Genomic DNA, 6,000 nt, shown 5'->3' on the forward strand with positions numbered 1-6,000 from the left:
AATTCATAACATAAGTTTCACTCTCAAAGCAATACTCATCATATGTGCTTCAATCTCAAAGCAATTCATAATGTACCTTATTTATCCTATAAGAATACACCTAAATTCACAAATTCTCCTTTCATGGATCAAAACCCATTTACATCAATTTCAACTTAGAAATATGGGTTAAGTGTGGGTACATGTAAATTCATCCTAAAAACATGTAATCCTATCAATTTATGAATAAACAATCATAACCCAATCAATTGGATTAACATTCATCAGACCCACAACTTTAGAAGAAAACCCTAACTCAAATTGGGGAATTTCTACTTTCAATTGGGGAATCTTAGGGGCTCCATGGATGAAAAGCCATTATACCATACTATCAAAGCCCACAATTTCTTCAGGAATGGAGACTTGACCTTGACCCTAGCTTCAACTCTTTCTTCTTCTTCAAGTTCTAGAGAGAGAAATATTTTGAGAGGAAGAACTTTGGTTTTTCTTTTGGGTTTTGAGAGAATGACTTGAATGGGTGAGTTTTGGGGGTTAAAATCACTTTTATAGGGGTCCTAGGCTTGGGTAAAACGACATAGCTTTGATTCAATTAATTTTGGAAAAGATCCATATACCCCTGAACTTAAAAGTTGTCGAACCACTTCACGAGGGGCACCATGGCCCGTCAAGGACCACACGGCCCGTTGTGGTGGCTGTGGTCCTTGACCAGTAGCCTGGCTTGCCACCCCTTAACTCTCTCTCCCTTCACGACCCTCTCCACGGTCCGTAGTGGCCTTCATGAGCCGCCAAGTGGCTTGTGGGAGGGTCTCTCTTTTAGGCAGCCTTTTGCTAGCTACTGCCTAGCCCTTCATGGGCACCACCACGAGCCGTGGTGCCCTTCACGGGGCGTGATGATGCTCGTGGGAGGTGAGCACCACTTGGTTAGCTACTGTGAGCCACCACGGGCAGCACCACGCCTCGTGGTGCCATTCACGGCCCGTATGGGTCCTCGTGAAGGTTGCCCAGGCCAATTTCTTTGGCTCATGACCTCGTGAGGTGTTACAATTCATTTCCTTAGGCCCTTAAGATAAGAATATATTTTTGATGATTTGCTGGATAAATATGAAAGCTTGAGGTGTAGTTAATAGAAAACAAACATAAGTTGATGCTGCTTCATGCTGTTTGTTTTCTGATGGTAGTTGTGAAAGATTTGATAGTTTAGGTGATGGTGGAGGAGAAAGGTCTTAACTTTGGTGACGATGCTTGTGGCGAGTCCTGGTGGTTGTTGCATGGTGCTAGACTGCTGGTCTCGGAGGATGAAAACAAAACAAAAGAAGAGATGGTGAAAAAGTAAAGAAGACAGTAAGAAAATAATCTAATAAAAGATGTTAAAAAAAGTTTTTGATATATTTTTTGGCTACTCTCTTTGAGAGTGTAATGTAGTCTCTTCGCCACATAAGCATTGGGGGATAGGATTTCGCTTCAAGATAGCCCAAGGGAGTAACAGGAGATTCACAAAGTATAGGACTGTGCAACTGAGAATCCAGGGATAGTTCCTTTTTTTTTATCAGATAATTTAGGGGTATTTTATGCCTTTTCCAATCTCAAATCAACTTCCACCCATTAATTTCCAATTTCTTTTGATGTTTTGATATGACATATTCCCCCTCACCCCCTCCCTTTCTTTTATTATACATGTACTAAACCCCATTACATTATGGAAATTTCTGTAGTACCTCAACTCTCATGCAACCAAATTTCCTTGAAATTCTAAGGCTACTTACATGCATTGAATGTATTATGTGGTTTGTGCAGAACGGACCGGTAGAGATGGCCAATGTACACTGTTTTTTGTTGTTGTTACTGCTCATGATGGGCAAAGATAATACAGGAGGAAGATGAAACTTTAATTTGCATAATCTATATCAATGTAATCTTCTGATTAAATTTGTGTTGTTAATAGCTTTTACGTACATTTTTTTATCCTAAATTTTGTTCAACTAAATGCTGATGTGAAGATTGGTTGATTGTTTATTTCTGCAGATTTTTATGCCACTCTTAATTTGAATTTGGCGCAGTGGGCTGCCTTTTCTACTCTTATCAAGTTTTTTTTTTTGGGTTCCTTGAGTGACAAAATGTTAATTTTCTTTTTTGGTTTGCGGGGCAGGTGTAGGTTTTTGGTTCTTGTTGGAAGAATCCGTTTAGTATTGTTATATCTTTGAGCAGTAGTTTGTTCAGATGAAAACCTGTTCTAATTTATCTTTAGAAGAATCAAAAGTGTCTTTCCAGTGTACGTCTGAATGTCACTAATTGAAATACGATGAAAGTGGATTTTCAAGTAATATTTTGCAACCATTTTGAAATAGGAGGAATTGAAGAGTCCTGATATATCTTGTTCAGTTTCACAGGAAAACAAAGGAAATAATAGATACTTTTATTTAACTTTCTTGATCCGAAGAGTGTTACAATGGTTTTTTGCTTGAGGACAATTCTGTGGAAAGAAAATAGTGATAGACAATGCAATTTCAAAATGTTGAGCAATGTAACTATTATGTGAAGAAGTAATGAAGTAGTGTGGCTTTCTGTTGCAAGTTGAACCAAGGGAGTTCAAAAATGGCATATTTTTGTAGTTGCATCCTTTACATTTTAGTCCCAATTTTCTATTTCTATTTCTTTAAGACCCTAAGTTAGTTTATTAGGGTAGTATTGTCTTTTCTATTTGTCTAGGGTTTAGTTTTGCATTGTATAAATACCTTGTATGTACTCATTTGGGGATATGAATGAAATTATCCTTAGATTAATTTAGCCTAGTTCTTACCTTTGCTTAGTTTGTAGTTGTTCCCTTCTCAAAATCCATTCTTGCATCATTTGGTATCAGAGCATCGATCTTGCTCGGTGGGTAATCTCTAAAAATGGCATCAGAAATGAAGGAGATAAAGGCGATGATGGAGAAATTGATATTCGACATGTCCAAACTCAGTAATAGTTATGACAGAATGTACCGTAAAACAATAGAGTTTGTTCAGGAAATGAAGTTCTCTATTCGGGAGGATGAAAAATTCTCGTCTCAGTGTATAGAAACTGAGAAACCACTACAAACACCTTCTCCAATACCATTCCCAAACTCTCCATACACCTTTAATTTCACTCCTTCGCACGTCACTGATTTCCAGTCTTCCACTCTTTTGTATCATCCATCGGGATTCTCCAATGGTTGGAATGTCGGGGAAATTCCATACAGAGGCACTACTATGGGTTCTCAATCGGGCAACATGGGATTCCTTTCTAGCGCGAGAACGGCGCCAACAGACCTTAGACCAGAGGATTCCTCTGTGCCTTCGCTGTTTCAGCAACAACACACTTGCTCCATCATTGATGTTAATGATTTAATTCCAAAAAAATTGTCAGAGGGAAATAGTTCAAAATATGTTGAGCCATTAAAAGTGGAAATAAATATTATCTCTTTGTCACGGCGGCCAGAACCGGAGGAGAAACCCCCTGTTGATAATGACCTGAGTTGCAAGGTAAGTCTGAAAATTCACGTTGTAATTGCACTCGGCAGTTTGGTATTGATAAGGATGGGGAAGGAAATTGTTTGGGGAGGATATTAACTATGGGAGGACTCGAGAGAAATGAAGTTGGCAAGAAAGAGAATGAATCATCTGTGTGTGTCCCACGTCTTGCCAAAATAGACATTTGGGGAGGAGGTGAGCACAAGGTGTTTGATGAAAGCTCTCTGAGAACTTGTGAAACCAACGTTGATGTGCCTTCTCAAGCAATTGATGTTTCACAAAGTTGTATTGAACTAGAAACTACTACCAAGAGCATAAAGAGGCTAGTAGTAGTTTCTGATCAAACATCATATGACACCACTGCTACTCTTGATGGCTATCCACTTACTTATTGTGAGCTTCAAGTGATGAATATGGAATCCAAGTGCTCTTTGATTGATTCTATTGTTCCTTATCAGGTTCGTGCTTTTGAAACTCTTGTTTTCAGCATTGTCATGACTGAATACTAATAGGAGGACAATCCTATCAAGTTAGTGTTGGTCGATAGTGTTTGTCCAACAAAGGAAGGAAAAACTCGTGTGTTAAATGTTGTTGAAGAAGAAAATCACTTTCTTGTTATTAACAGGCCTACTATTGAAGAAAAAAGGGTAACAACAATGAAGTGTTTGCCTGGCACAAGTTCCACTATTAAGGAGTGCAGAAGGTTAAATTTGAGTCAACTTAGGATAGAAGAAGAGGGGAGGAGACAAAAGAATCAATCGGAAGAAATGTTAAGTTATGAGTTGGAGGGGCTTTTTAATACGATGACTCTTGTTTTTGAATGCTTCAACAATGTCAGTGCCTTCTATTGTTGCTACTCATTTTTTATTATGGCTAAGGAGATGGAAAGGTACTACTCGGGGAAAACTGCCCAAGTTGTTCTTCACACCACAGATGCAACAGATAGGATAGTGGCTAAAATGGGAGGAACACCTCTAATTGATGGCAAGTGCCAGAGTTTGGTGGCATGTCACGAAGTTGGACTTGACATCTATGGAATTTTCATTTCAGGGCATGATCTTGTGAAAGTAATCACAGTTATTACCGTGGGACATGTGAGTGGGCTAAAGTTGTTCACTCATGTAGAGAAACTACATTTATCCAAGGTGCAACTCTTTGCTAGAATTATCAGTGGACTTGGGCAAAAGGTTGAGGAGGGAATGAGGTTCAGTGAACTTGAGGTGACCACGGGTGATGCTGGTTTAGAAAAACAAATGGTTAAAATTTTAGCGATGTTCGAAAATAGCCCAGGGTTACTCATGGATCCTTCCGCTCAAAATGGGAATATAATTATGAGGATGATGGCCAAGTATTCAATGTCCAAAATGCTAGTTGAAGATTTTGTTGATGTTGTGTTGAGGATTTCAGACAGTGTGTAAGATTGCAATAAGCTACAATGATGTTCTTGCGAATTGCAATAGTGGTCCTATCAAGTTAGTTTTGGTGGCTATACGTCGAGGCACAAGAAATTATAAATATGACATTCCTCTATGGCTTATAAAAGCGAAAGAAATGGTTAAATGTCAAGGTGTTGCTGGTCCTTGTCCTGCCAAAAGTGGAAGAACAATGTATTTTATGGTTCCTAGTAACTGTGAGTGCATTTCATTGGCCTTCACCTCTGTGACAGATATTAAAAAGAGACTAGATGATATTATCTATGAGAATTTGAGACATCCTAATCAGCAGACACATGGAGTGAGAAGCTTCATGAATGCTTACCTTGTAGTTGGGGAAGGTAAAGATTTCCATGCCATTGTTTCTACTTTGGCTGCTAGACAAAAATCTGCACCTGCACCTTCTTTTGGTATTATGCACCAAATAAATTGGGTTAATGATCAGATTATTCCATGGAACTTTCCTCTTTTGCAACCTACTTTTGGAAGGTTGGGAAAAGGTGGATGGAATATTGGCAACAATCGGTTATGGCTGTTGACAAAAGGTCATAATGATATTGTTGCTTCACTCAAACAGAAGGAAGTATAGTTGCCTGGTTGACTGGAGAAGTAGATTGGGGCAGTTAAAGCATAATCTAAAATGGATAAATAAGTTGTGCAATACTATTAATGTGAATAGGGATCAAACTCAATTGGTAAGCATATTACTTGGAGGTAATATTGCATTAGATTTCTTACTTCAAATTATGTATGGTCTTGCAATGAAGATGATACTGGAGTTTAAAGATGGACAACTACAAGTTGACAACATTTTGACTATTGCATTTTCAGTTTTCAATGTTGTCTCTTTTACATGGTTCATTCTGCATGTCCTTAGAGGTGAGGTGCAACAAAAGTTACTAATGATGAAGAAGATGTATGATCTGCCAACTGGATTAACTTTTACAATTCTTGGTGAAAATGATGTTGCAGATACTATATACAAGTCATCCATTATCTTGGTAGTTGGTAGGGCATCAGAAAAACAGGATAGAGATGTGAGGAAAAGACTCAATGTAGTTACTTTGTTGGTCCTT

The sequence above is a fragment of the Solanum stenotomum genome, chromosome 10 (assembly GCF_019186545.1).
Source record: "Solanum stenotomum isolate F172 chromosome 10, ASM1918654v1, whole genome shotgun sequence".
Taxonomy (NCBI): Eukaryota; Viridiplantae; Streptophyta; class Magnoliopsida; order Solanales; family Solanaceae; genus Solanum; species Solanum stenotomum.